Genomic DNA, 12,507 nt, shown 5'->3' on the forward strand with positions numbered 1-12,507 from the left:
AAGTGTTCACCAGCCTTACCCTCTCGTGCTTAACATCATTTTACTGACCCCATAGCCAAAGGGCAGGGGGGAAGCAGATGAATAATTCCATTTCTCCTAATGAAGTTTGGCAACTATGAGATTTTAATGAGGGGGGAAATAGTCTATTTTGCAAGCTAAATAATAATCTATCGAAATGCAAGTAATAGTTCACCATTCAAAGGAAGGTACCAGAGAAAGAAACTGAGACAAAAAAAAAAAAAAGATGAAACGCACACTAAGTTGAAACAATAATTTTTTGAAATCCATTTTAAAGTTCTGTGCATTAGAGATCTTCCCTATGAATCGATGATGGTTGATCAAAAATACAAGCAGCAAAAGAAAATGTTCTATCCAGTTCACAGCTTGCATGCTTACAAATGTAATGTCCTTTGCTCCTTGTAAGAAATTATGAACTGCTTCACTCTAGCATTTAAAAAGGTCAAATTTACTTTTCATAAAAATGAGATAATGTAGGAGAAGCCACTTTGAAAATGACCAGTTACTAAGCAGACACTATTTTCGCCTTCAGTTTTTCGTCCAAAAGCTATTTTTAGGGAATTGAATCAAGTTCTCTCAGTTTATTCAATATCAGTTTTGCTTGCAGGCAGCTGATATTTACTGAAAATATTAAAATAAGTCAGACTTCTTTGCCTTTTGCTAGCACTATAGGCCAGGGTGGCTTCTCATTTTGTACACATATTTTTTTTCTTAGATCCCACACCTACCTCACATTTTCCCTGTGGTTGAGAAAAGCCAGAAATACAAAGAAAATAATCATCAGTTTCATAGTCGTCTTCCACTAATGGGCTTCCAGTGACTGAGGAATGATTGGGATCGGAGCCATCTGTGACGGAACAGACCACAGCCTCTAACATCTTCGCTTACGTAGAATGCTGCATGTGCACGTGGGCAGCTCCAAGGCAGTGTCGTGGCCCCCTACTTGAATTTAATCTGAAATCATACATTTCCTACTGTCATGTTAAATAAATATACTTTAAGACTCAAGGCCATGTTTTCTATAATGTGTCTATGGCTGATTGGCTCTCTTTTTTGGCCACCAAAAAGTCCCTGACAATTTAACAGAGCCCCAGTGCTGGTCACAGACAGGGGCACAGGAAGAAATCTCAAGGTCTGATGAGCACATGTACCTCCTTCCCCACAGATTAATCATATTAGAACCCCCACCTGCCAAAGATCATGTGGGGCTTGTGAACTATTTGAAGGAGAGGACACATCCCATTAGTTGCTGAAACAGAACTCAGGTCACCCCACTGTTTTCGGTCCTTGGGGAGGAAGGAGACCCAAGAGGAGCTCTTCACGTACAAAAGGGGAGGGGGGAAGGAAGAGGACAGCGGCTGAGTGACTGCATCCCGCTTCCAGAAGACAGACAACGTAGAACTGGAATCCTTTGCGCCCTGTGAGCAAAATCACAGGACAAAATAATGCCCTTGGGGATTTGGACTCCATTCTAAGGAGCCACCAACCACAAATATTCAAGAGACCCCAGCCAACATTCTTACTTACACCACTGTCTCAAAACAGAAAAGTCCTACACAAAATGAGGTTTATTTTGCAAATAACTACCGTTAAGTAACAAAGCAGGTATCCAAAAAGCAGCGCCTGGGGTAAATAAAGTGCGGTGACTGTGGGGACCAAGGTGCACAATCTTCCCCTGTCCAAGCTCTGAATGGACTCAAGTCATCAACCAAGACCTCTTCTTTATGAGGTAGCAGATCTATTGATAAATTCTTTCTTGATCGCTGGATCTATAAAAGAGGAAATGCAAATGTTGCTCACACTGGTCAGAGCTGCAAAGGGGAAAAAGAAAGTCAACTGCTGTATCCCTTTGGAATTCTGTTTTGATAAGAGGATAAGTATTCGTTCGTTAGTCCTTAGTTTTCAGTAGAATTATTGACCTACAGCGGATTCCACCTCAATTCACACTTCAAACTTATTTTCCCCTATGCCAATCCCTAACAGGTAGCTTTCTACCCTAGTTAGTGCAAATAGCTAGATTACAGATAGTGTTTTCCAAGCCTGAGGGCCATTACCGTGGAGTCGGATCACCTGAATTGGAGGCCTAAGCTATAGGTTAAATTGGGTGATCTGTAACACGCCTACCCCCTAACAGATATCGTATAATAAACTATGATTCTATCACTCTCTAAATAAGCAAAAATCAGCCTTTGGAAACAAAGTGGTCACAAAGCAGAATCCTTGAAAGGCAGTTATAGCAAAAATGACATCTCAACATTTTCAAACTACAACAGACTCGTGGGAGAAAAAAAAAAGTGGCTAAAAATATTGTTCTGCTGTCTTCAGTTTGAGAAGTCTAAAACTTTTCTCTTCTGATTAAACACTAAATCATCATGCTTATATAGCCTGCCATCATCTTGAGGGTGGCTTAAACATTATGTTACCAAACTGTGGGTACTTAATCTGGTTAGATGGGTTAGGGGGTAACTAGATGGGGATGGAAAGTGTTTGCCGGGCTGTCTTCATTTCTCTAACTTCACCCCGTCCTCCCACCCCACTCCCCACTGTTTTAAACCTAGTCCAGGTAACTAGCACAACTGTGACCTCTGAGCCCTCTGTCACCACCTGCCACATTTCAAATGTTTTCTGTAGAAAGGCAAACAGTTGCTTTTAACAAGTAAAAAGACATTTTAGTCTTAATACAATGAAAGAATATACTAAATATGCTTATTTTTCTACTTGTTTAAAAAAAGATTCTCAGCCCCAAAACTCTAAACACATTAAGAAAGTTCCTGGTCACTTCCATTGGATGGAAAGTCTCCACGTGTTTACAGAAACACAGGAAAATAACTGATCTATCCCTGTCATCAGACAATTAAAGCCAAGAGTCTGGGTCTAGCCACTGGTCTAGGACGAGGGAAATTTATCTCCATCCTCTGGCCTGAATGTAGGGCTCCAGCCAAACCATTCCAGAATGGTGAGTGTCTTTCGATCTTAAAAATTTCTAGACAGGGGGCGCCTGGGTGGCGCAGTCGGTTAAGCGTCCGACTTCAGCCAGGTCACGATCTCGCGGTCCGTGAGTTCGAGCCCCGCGTCAGGCTCTGGGCTGATGGCTCAGAGCCTGGAGCCTGTTTCCGATTCTGTGTCTCCCTCTCTCTCTCTGCCCCTCCCCCGTTCATGCTCTGTCTCTCTCTGTCCCAAAAATAAATAAAAAAAAAAAAAAAAAAAAAAAAAATTTCTAGACAGGAGATGCCATCACTTGGCCTCAGCGTACTCTTATTTTTATTTTAACTGAAATTCCTAATTGGTGGTCCACACTTTTCAGTGTGTCTTATAAAGAACCAACAAGCCCCCTGTCCTCTTATGTCCCACTTCAAATAGAATGCCATAACATTCTACATGCAATGGGTATGATCAGCATTTGTAGTGACACACACCCCCACTCCCATCGCCAATCTATTTTCTAGGTCCCCCTAAAAAGCAGAACCCTGAGATTTATTTTGGGAAGCAATTCTAGAAACAAAAGTGGAGAACCATAAAGAGTGAAGCAAGTAAGAAGGAAAAGCCAACCCCCGGGGTGTATTGACCAGCTGGTCATTGCTGTGAACAAGTAGGATGCAATCCTTCCAGAAACTCTCATGAGAAGTTGTATCAATGTATCTCAGAATTGACAGCCCAAGGGACAGAAAAAAGAAGGGGCTGGAATAGCCCCAGAGAGTTAACTGCCTTGCACTTCCAGGTTTACCCATGATTTAGAATGTCTGCATAGGTTCCCACAGGCAGCCACAAAGGTGGCAAAGAAGCCAATGGTGCAGAATGTGAGAGGCGCCTGGTGAAGCCAAGGGCAAGTGCTGTCAATTGCATCTGACCACAGCTGGTTACTATTGCAAAGGTTGGCTTAAGAAGGTGGATTTGTGAGATGGGGAACCATAGGTATCCAATGAAATCATCATCTTCAGCAAGAATGTTGCCATCACTTTAGCCTCTAAACCAATGTTGGGCACATATCCAACCTCCTGAGTTAGCTCAAAGCCCTTCTCCTTTCCCCACACTGAAATTGGGCAGAGCCAAAGACAGACAGTATTGGGTCATGATGCTACGGAATGGAAGGGGTGGCACATAAGAAGAAGGTGAAGGCTCCATACAATAGAGTCTCTCTAGAGTCTGCCCTTTGGGGTTTGCTTTTTGATGTCTGTGAAGGAATTGAGCTCTTCTAGGACTCCATTGGGGAAAGTCACTTGACAAGGACATTGGCTGCCTCCCACCTCAGAAAGCCTCCTTGACCTGGGGGAGCCACGTGAGAGCCCAAGTGAGGCCAGAAGAGAGGAGCCATCCCCCAGGCTTCTGAGGCCAGCCCCAAGCCCAAGCAAAAGGCATCCCCTGGTATCTCTCATACGTACCAACTTACCATGAACGGGGGTCCAGCAAAGGGATTGGCAGCCAGACCTCAGAGAGAAATAAAATGGTTACATTTGGTTTACCTGGCATTGTTCGTGTACACAGGTTTCCCTCAGAAACCTGGTGCTAAGCGGGGAAGTATCTGTCCTCAAGGAAAACAGCTGATTGAAGATAGAAATAGTCAGGATATGGGTCATCTCTGTTTCTATTTCTAACCCACAACTAGCAGTCCTCCTGCTAACAGAGGTTTGGGCTAAGCATGGACTGATGATGGAGAGTTACACAGCTACATAGAAAATATATATAAAGAATGCATACAATACATACATAATATAGACATAAACATAAAAGATGTGTGTATTTGTGTGAAAGAATCCAGAAAGAAGGTCAGGAATTTTATTATTCTGGGATTCACCTTATTAAAATATTTTTTTTCATTTTTCCTTTGTGCTGCTGTGAAAATAAATGCAGGTTGATGAAAGGGTAACATATGAAAAGAATAATTAAGAGTCAAGGAAATCCCATTAATCAGCATATCTTCCTGCCCTTCTTTTTCTACAATTAACTAAATGGGCATAGCAGTCATCACCACAGTATCAGTCAAGGTCCCGTCTCTCTATGGCATCAGACAATGGACAGCAGCAGCAATAGCTAAATATACAGGAGTCTTGGTTACACAAAAAGGCCATGTATCTTTTTAAATGGGCAGAGTAATAATTTCCTGCTGATGAAGGAGTTTACACTTTGGCTTGTCTGCCTCTGAGTAAGGCTAAATTGTGTACATACATGATTTTGTGTCATAAGATCCTGTCTTTAAATATGAGTCCCTCATATTACCCAGAATTCATTGCCTCCCTCATTATTATTCCCCACACTTATTCTTCACACACAAAGTGCCTATCCCAGTTGGCCATATTCTAAAGCAAGCCCAAGCCTATCCTACCAATCACTTCTCCCCCTGACTCCTCTTCCATTCTAACTGTTTCTCTGCTTTTCATTCATTATTTAATAAGCAACAAATATGTGGGAAGTCATGTGCAAGCAGCTGGTATGAAACAGAGACAAATAAGATACTTTCCCCAGCTTTAAAGAGTTTTATCAACCAATAGAAGAAATGCATATTTGAGCAAATGCATTATAATACCAGGAAAAATACACATAAATTGCTGCGGAAAAGTTGAATAAAGAGATACTAATTCCAACCAGGGTGAGAGGTGGCTTTATGAAGGATATAATCCCATACAAACTGCAATCTAAACGATGAGTGGAATTTTCTAAGCAGAAAAAGTGGGGAGTGCAGTCCAGATTGAAAGAACAGCTTGAGAAAAGGCAAGAAGGTGAGAAATTGCATGGTGGGTTCTGTTGTGCTAGGAGATTATAATGAAATCAAACAAAGCCAGCTTGTGCAGGGCTTCAAACCCCTTGTTAAGGAGACAGAATGTCTAAACAACTCCGCAGTTAATAAGCACTAAAAAAAAAAAAAAAAAAAATTGAGGAGGAGAATGGCATAATCTGACCTTTGTTTTAGGCAGATAATTCTAACAGCACTACAAAAGGAAGACTCGAATGACAAAAAGGCAGAGATATGTGGTATATTCAGAATGTCCTAAAGGGAAGCCATTGTCTTCTCCCTCAGACCTGCCCCTTAACCATGTATTCCTCAGCTCAGTAAAGGGCACACCAACCTCCAAGTGATCCAAGCTACAACACCTGCGCTCAACTTTGCCCCCTTCTATCTCTCTCCTTCTGTCTCTTCCTCCCTTTCTTTGGACAGTCGATCCATCAGAGTTGTGCTTATTTTATCTGCCGAGTATTTCATGAATCTATCCTGTCTTTCCACTCTTAACGTCCCGGTGCAGGTCCTTAGCATCCTTGCCAGGTGTCTTTGCAATGGTTTCCTGTCTGAATAGGACATTTTTGTGTGGGAAAGACTGTACAAATTTATTCCACAGCTCAGAATAAAGTTCATGATCAGACTTGCAGACACAAAGATGAGAGGTGGAGCCAGGGGACAGGATGATAACATCATGGTAGCAACAGCAACAACAAAACAGCGGCAGAGCGCCAAAGACAGGATGTTGGGAGATTCCAATTTTAGTGGAGAAGCAGGAGGAAGCAACAGAGGAGACTTAGAAGAAACCATCAGAGAAGTCATCGATAAGCGCAACATTGTTATAGAAATCCAAGGTTAGAGAGAATTTTTTATACGACATTGGATGAAAGGATGAGTAGTGTGAAGTCGGATTTTAGTCTTTTCCAATTTGATGGCCATTGACGGTCTTTGAGGATGTAGTTTCAGAGACAGGTTGGGAATGGAAACCAAATTCTTACAGGTTAAAGAATGAATTGATGGTGAGGATCCAGTCACAAGGAGAAAAGTCTGCTCTTGTAGTGAGTTTGGTAGTGGGGAAAAAAAAATAATCATGCATGCCTACCCCTTGCCAAAAGATGCCCAATCTTCCCTTTTCTCTCAAGGAAATCTACTCTTTTCCCTTTCCTAACTTCACTTGTCTTCAAAGAGAGAAGCGTAAGCTACTGACATTACAATCCCTAGCCACTCTCCAAACCAATTTTCCATACCGCTTTTGATGTAACTCATCCTTTGAAGTGCATGAAGTCTGTGTTCACACCATGCCTCCTGTTGCTGTGTCTGCCTGGACCAGTTTCTGTTAGCCACAGACATCCGCAGGAAACGGACTGCATGAATAAAATTTAGTAGCAGTTCTTCTAACTACGAGAGTCTAGAGAAATGCAAAAAAAGATGACCAAGAGATGGAAAGTCACCCTCCAAATCCCCTCTACTGTTGCCAGAACTATAAAATAAGGATTTCTGTGTGGAAAGATGAAGGCTTAGAAAGGAATATGATAGGTCTCTAAAAAAAAACAACAAAAAACAAAAAAAAAAACAACAAACCATGATGGATGTGGCCAGAGAGCACAGACTTAGTCACCAAATTCCAGAATATTAGGCCCAGGGGGTAAATCTTGAAGCTTACAGAGGTTGTTCATGTTGGAGCCCTAACTAACTGTCCCTTTCTAATGTTGTGCAAACCCGACCTTTGTAAGAGCAATGGATCTCAAACCCTTCTAGGCTGCACACCGCTTCAGCTAGGGAAGAAGAGCTACAGCTCAATTCTTCTGCCCCAGCTTGCTGTCATCCTACCAACAGGAAAAAAAAAAAAGTCACCCTCATCAGACATAATGGAAAGAAAGGTACCGGATTCTATGAGATTGAAATGAAATAATCTGTTATTTATTAAGTATCATGACAAAATTGTTAATTCATGCCAGAAACACAAATATAAACGTTATCATATTGAAAGCATTTATTCTGAAGGAGACCATCTGGCAGAGCCTCGCAGACCACACTTTGAGAAGCAGAGGGTGTCACCATGCCGGGCTCTGCCATTAAAGCAGCAAACCCAGAGGAAGTGAAAATTGAAGGGTTTTGAGGGGAATGCTTTGCAGTAATGACATCTGCTAGATACTTGTCATGTGTTTCTTGAGAGGTGGGCCTGCTTTTACAAATGTTGTTATATGAAAACCTACATTTTCAAAAAAAAGGGGTGGTTATTATTTCAGGTTCTCTCCCTTTAAAAATGGATTCTTTCCTTAGGCACCTAATTCCAGAAGAGTATTTACATACAAATGTATACAGCATTTACTGCTGAACAGAAAGTCTAGACAGAAGCTGAAGGACAACGTAGGACAGCTAAAGAGTCAGGAGCCACGATCAGTTAGAGATGAACCAAAAATTTTAAATACTGTACAACATTATGCGATTATAAAGTAAATACAAGTTTCTTTTGTAAAACAGTTTTTAAAAACCTCACACTGTCACACTCTTCGCAGAAGGGCAGGAGTATCTATGACATGGAAAGCATATACCCTCTCTGGAGATGCACGGAGCACTGGTCACACACAAAGTAGAGGAAACCTTGCATTCCAGAAAAGAAGAAATGTTGATGGCAACTGAAAGAAACACCTGATCTCCTTCAGGGTCCAAGTGAACCGGTCTCACCTGGCTGCCCTACATTTTCAAAGGATTCCTGAACTTAATTCTGAGTGCATCTTCTGCCCTCAGAGATGCTATTGTTGGTTGAACATCAATCCTTTTTCCCTTTTCCAAAATTCTCTCCTCTGTGTCCACAGAGCACCTGGGTGGCTCACTCAGTTGAACATCTGATTCGATTTCAGCTCAGGTCATGATCTCACGGTTTGTGATTTTGAGTCCCTCATCAGACTCTGTATCTCTCTCTCTCTCTCTCGAAATAAATAAACACCAAATTAAAAAAAAAAAAATCTTTCCTCCAGGTCCTACGTCAGCTCCAATGGCTGAACCTAGAGAATCCACAGAACAAATTCCTCCGTCTAGAATGGGGAGGGTCAGCAGAGTTTGACCTTGATAGAGTTTCAGCACTTGAAAGTTCATTCCCATCTTGATCCTACCCAAGACCACCAGGCATCCACTTACCAAAGTTCAATCGCTATGTAGGAAGTCATCTGAAAAGAGCCACATTACACATCAAAATGGTATTAATATGATATACTGCATTCCTACTTAGGCATGTCTCAAAGTCTAATGAGAAGAATAGCATCTATCGACCAGCTCAGTATTTGTCAGGGGTGTTGGGCCTGTAGCTGCTCAAGCCCTAATTACTGTTGAGTTTGGAGAGTGAGTAATTCAAATTATATAGGCTGCATATGTTTACTGCCTCTTCCTATCAAACACTTTAATGTGTATATTTAGAAGTGGAAGAAATAGCCCTCATGCAATCCAAATCTCCTAGGAGAATTTGGACCCTCAATGATTACTCCTATATTCCTCATACTTGTAAAAGTTTAATAACAAGTTTTAGTACTGTTTAAAGGGTAATACATGCACATGGTAAAAATAAAAACTGATTCAATGATTAGGTTTCAAGAAGAATAATTTAATTTTTTAAAGTTTTTTGTAAGTTTATTTATTTTGAGAGACAGAAAGAGCAGAGGAGGGGCAGAGAGAGAGAGAGAGGGAGAGAGAGAAAATCTCAGGCAAGCTCTGTGCTGTCAGTGTGGAGCCCGATTCGAACCGTGAGATCATGACCTGAGCCAGAACCAAGAGTCAGACGCTTAACCAATGGATCCACCCAGGTGCCCCAAAGAATAATTTAATTTTGTTGCCATCTTTGGCCTTTGTCTGCTCAGAGATGCTGTTGTAAGTGGAGCCTTTCCCATATCTCTCCCCTTTGCCACATATCAACTCCAGTGGGTGGACTGAGACAATCTATGGAAGAAATTCCTCAGGATAGAGTAGTTGCTTCTGGGGAGGTTGGCAAAACTTCACACGCCAGATCTTAAGCCAGGAGTTCTGACCTGCTATAAGCTTGGTCACATCCCATCTTCTCTGTCCAAATCTATAGTCTACTCACGACAGCTCATTTAGTGACTAATTAGATTACAGAAATGAATGAACAAACTATTTGTCTATGCTTCTTATGAGCTATTAGCCATTAAAAAAGAATGTTTGGGTAGGTAAATGAAAGATGAGTAAGAGAGAGGGAATGAGAGTCATAGAGAAGTGGCTGGACCTCAGAGCATGTAATTCCATTTCTTCATTATGTAAAAGAAGAACCTGCAGCCTGGACCAGGAGGGGAAGTTGAGAGGAGAGGGAGAATGAGAGAAAGAGTGAAAGAAAATACTTGCTTAATAAGAATAATAATAATTGTTTCTATAACTAATTAATCCAAGGCAGTCCGTGGTTCAGTCTCAGCCACAGATCACAGAAAAAACATTCCTACAGAAAAAAATATAACAAACAGCAATTCAAGTGTTAGCCTCTCCCTAAAACACCAAAGAGGGGAATATAGTCTTGATGTACATCCACAGATCTTAAAAACTCTTCTGAGGACATTTTCCTTACCTTACTGACAATGAATCCCTTCAAATATTACTCTTCTCCCTCTCTTTAGAACCCCTTAAAATTCCTCCCAATACTCAGACCACCTAGTTCCTTTTCTCCACTCCCTGGCACTTTCGTATAGATCACTATAACTTTTCTGGCTTTTTTCCTCACCACCCCACATCTTAGAACTAAAGAAAGACTGGAGCCTTCAGATTGAAAGAGCCTATCAGTCTTAAGGAGGACAAATTTTAAAAATAAACTGACACATACAGATATTATACTAAAACTCCAGAACATCAAGGTGAAAAAAAGTCCTAAAAGGTAAAATAGGATTCAGATAAATTACCTACAATGGAGTGAAATTCAGATCAACCATGGAAGTTTCAAGAAAACAATGGAACAATAGCTTAGAAATGTTCAGGAAAAGTAAATTCAAACTTAGAGTTGTATAACAACTCTAACACTCAAGAGAGAGATGAAAATATATTCTCAGACACACAAGCCCTCAGAAAAATGTATTATCCACAGACACTTTCTGGCGGAGAAAAGAGAGAGAGCAAAAGGAACCTACCAGAGGATGTACTCCAGCAAAAAGAAAAATGAAAGGTAATCAAATGGCAAAGAAGAATATATTCATGTTTATTTTTTCAAAGTAAACTCTGCACCGACCATGGGGCTTGAACTCACAACCCCGAGATCAAGAGTTGCTTGCTCTACCAACTGAGCCCCAAATGCCCCAAATGTACTTTGTGTTTTATTTTTGTAATTAAAAGGGTGTGTGTGTGTGTGTGTGTGTGTGTGTGGTGGTTGCCACAGAGGGAGGAGGAAGGTGGACAAAACGTGTGAAGGGGTGAGGAGGCACAGGCTTCCAGTTATGGAATGAATAAATCACAGGGATGAAAGGGAATATAGTCAAGGATGTTGCAATAGGGTTGTATGGTGACAGATGGTAGCTATACTTGTGATGATCATTGCATAACATCCAGATTTGTCAAATCACTATGCTGCACACCTGAAACTAACATTGTGTGTCAACCATTCTTCAATGAAAAAGAAAGTAATTTTTGAAAAGGTTGGGGAGAAAGGAAGGTAGAAAACGCAATTCAACTTCTTTTTTAAAAAATTTTATTATGGAAGTATAATTGATATGCAATGTTATATCAGTGTCAGGTGTAAACAACATCGTGACTCAGCAATTCTATACATTACTCAGGAGTCACTACGGTAAGTGTAATCACCGTCTGTCACCACATAATGTTATTACAGTATTATTGACTATATTCCCTATGCTGTACTTTGCATCTCCGTGACTTATTTTCTATCGGGAAGTTTGTACCTCTGAATCCTCTTCACCTATTTCGCCCCTCCTCTCACCCCCCCTTCCTTCTGACAACAACCAGTTTGTTCCCTGTATTTATGGGTCTGCTTCTGGTTTTTTGTTTTCATTCCATTTTACCATTGCCCGATGTCTTACAGTTTACATAGTGCTTTCAGATAAATTGTCAGTAATTAGAATCCCAGGACCTAGAAAATATGTTTTAAGAGGGACAATGTTGGGACAAATAATAATTTTCAATGAAAGTTGGAAATGCACTCTCCAAGTGTAGTAATGCCCTTCTTGCCATGGAAGCTGGATGCTTTGCCCCAAGCATCATGATGACAATGACAGTGGGTCTGAGGAGGGGAGATAAACATCAGATTTAGCGGGCTGATTGTTTTTCTTCCTCTGTCTACCAAGTTGGACTGCATTATGAATTGGTAGAGAAGGAAATGAATGGAGGTAAGAACTACAAAATCTCAGACCAGCTGACACATTGCAAAAGGACTCATCAAATGTCCAGTTTGGGGGGTCTATGGACTAGAGACCTCTTGCTGCCGGCGGGTGTGGGGGGAGGGAACAGGCAGGACCCACTCCGCAAAAGAGGCCTGCTAATGGAAAGCCTTAGGCTCCACAAAGGCTTCTGTTGAGAGGTTCATGGTACTATTGCCTATGTCACATGCCATGAATTTAAGGCTTGGAATCTCTCACTTGAACTTTTTTTGTGCCGTCCCGGTGTGTGCCAAAAAAAAAAAAGAAAAGAAAAAAAAAAAAAGCTGCCAAAAAGCAAACATTTTCCTGTCTCTAAAAATAAAATGCTGGCAACAGTTCAGGCCTCTGTGCCAAGACCTGGCCCTTCCCAGGATAAACAATAGGTGGCCAAGCCGATCCCAGGCGAGCACTGAGCCC

At 41.3% G+C, this 12,507-nt stretch overlaps 1 protein-coding gene across 2 annotated transcripts in view; it reads right to left on the bottom strand.

Annotated features, from left to right (window-relative positions):
- Positions 1-12,507, bottom strand: part of CB1H4orf51 (chromosome B1 C4orf51 homolog) — a 65,670-nt gene that overhangs the window by 15,676 nt on the left and 37,487 nt on the right. The window contains exon 8 of one of the 2 annotated variants that reach the window (XM_042935384.1): positions 1,569-1,787. The exons of the other annotated variant lie outside the window; for it this stretch is intronic. The gene's annotated coding sequence lies outside the window, so the exon portion shown is untranslated. Of the gene's footprint in view, positions 1-1,568; positions 1,788-12,507 lie in introns of those variants that run through there. 2 annotated transcript variants of the gene reach the window in all.

The sequence above is a fragment of the Panthera leo genome, chromosome B1 (genome assembly GCF_018350215.1).
Source record: "Panthera leo isolate Ple1 chromosome B1, P.leo_Ple1_pat1.1, whole genome shotgun sequence".
NCBI classification, from domain to species: domain Eukaryota; kingdom Metazoa; phylum Chordata; class Mammalia; order Carnivora; family Felidae; genus Panthera; species Panthera leo.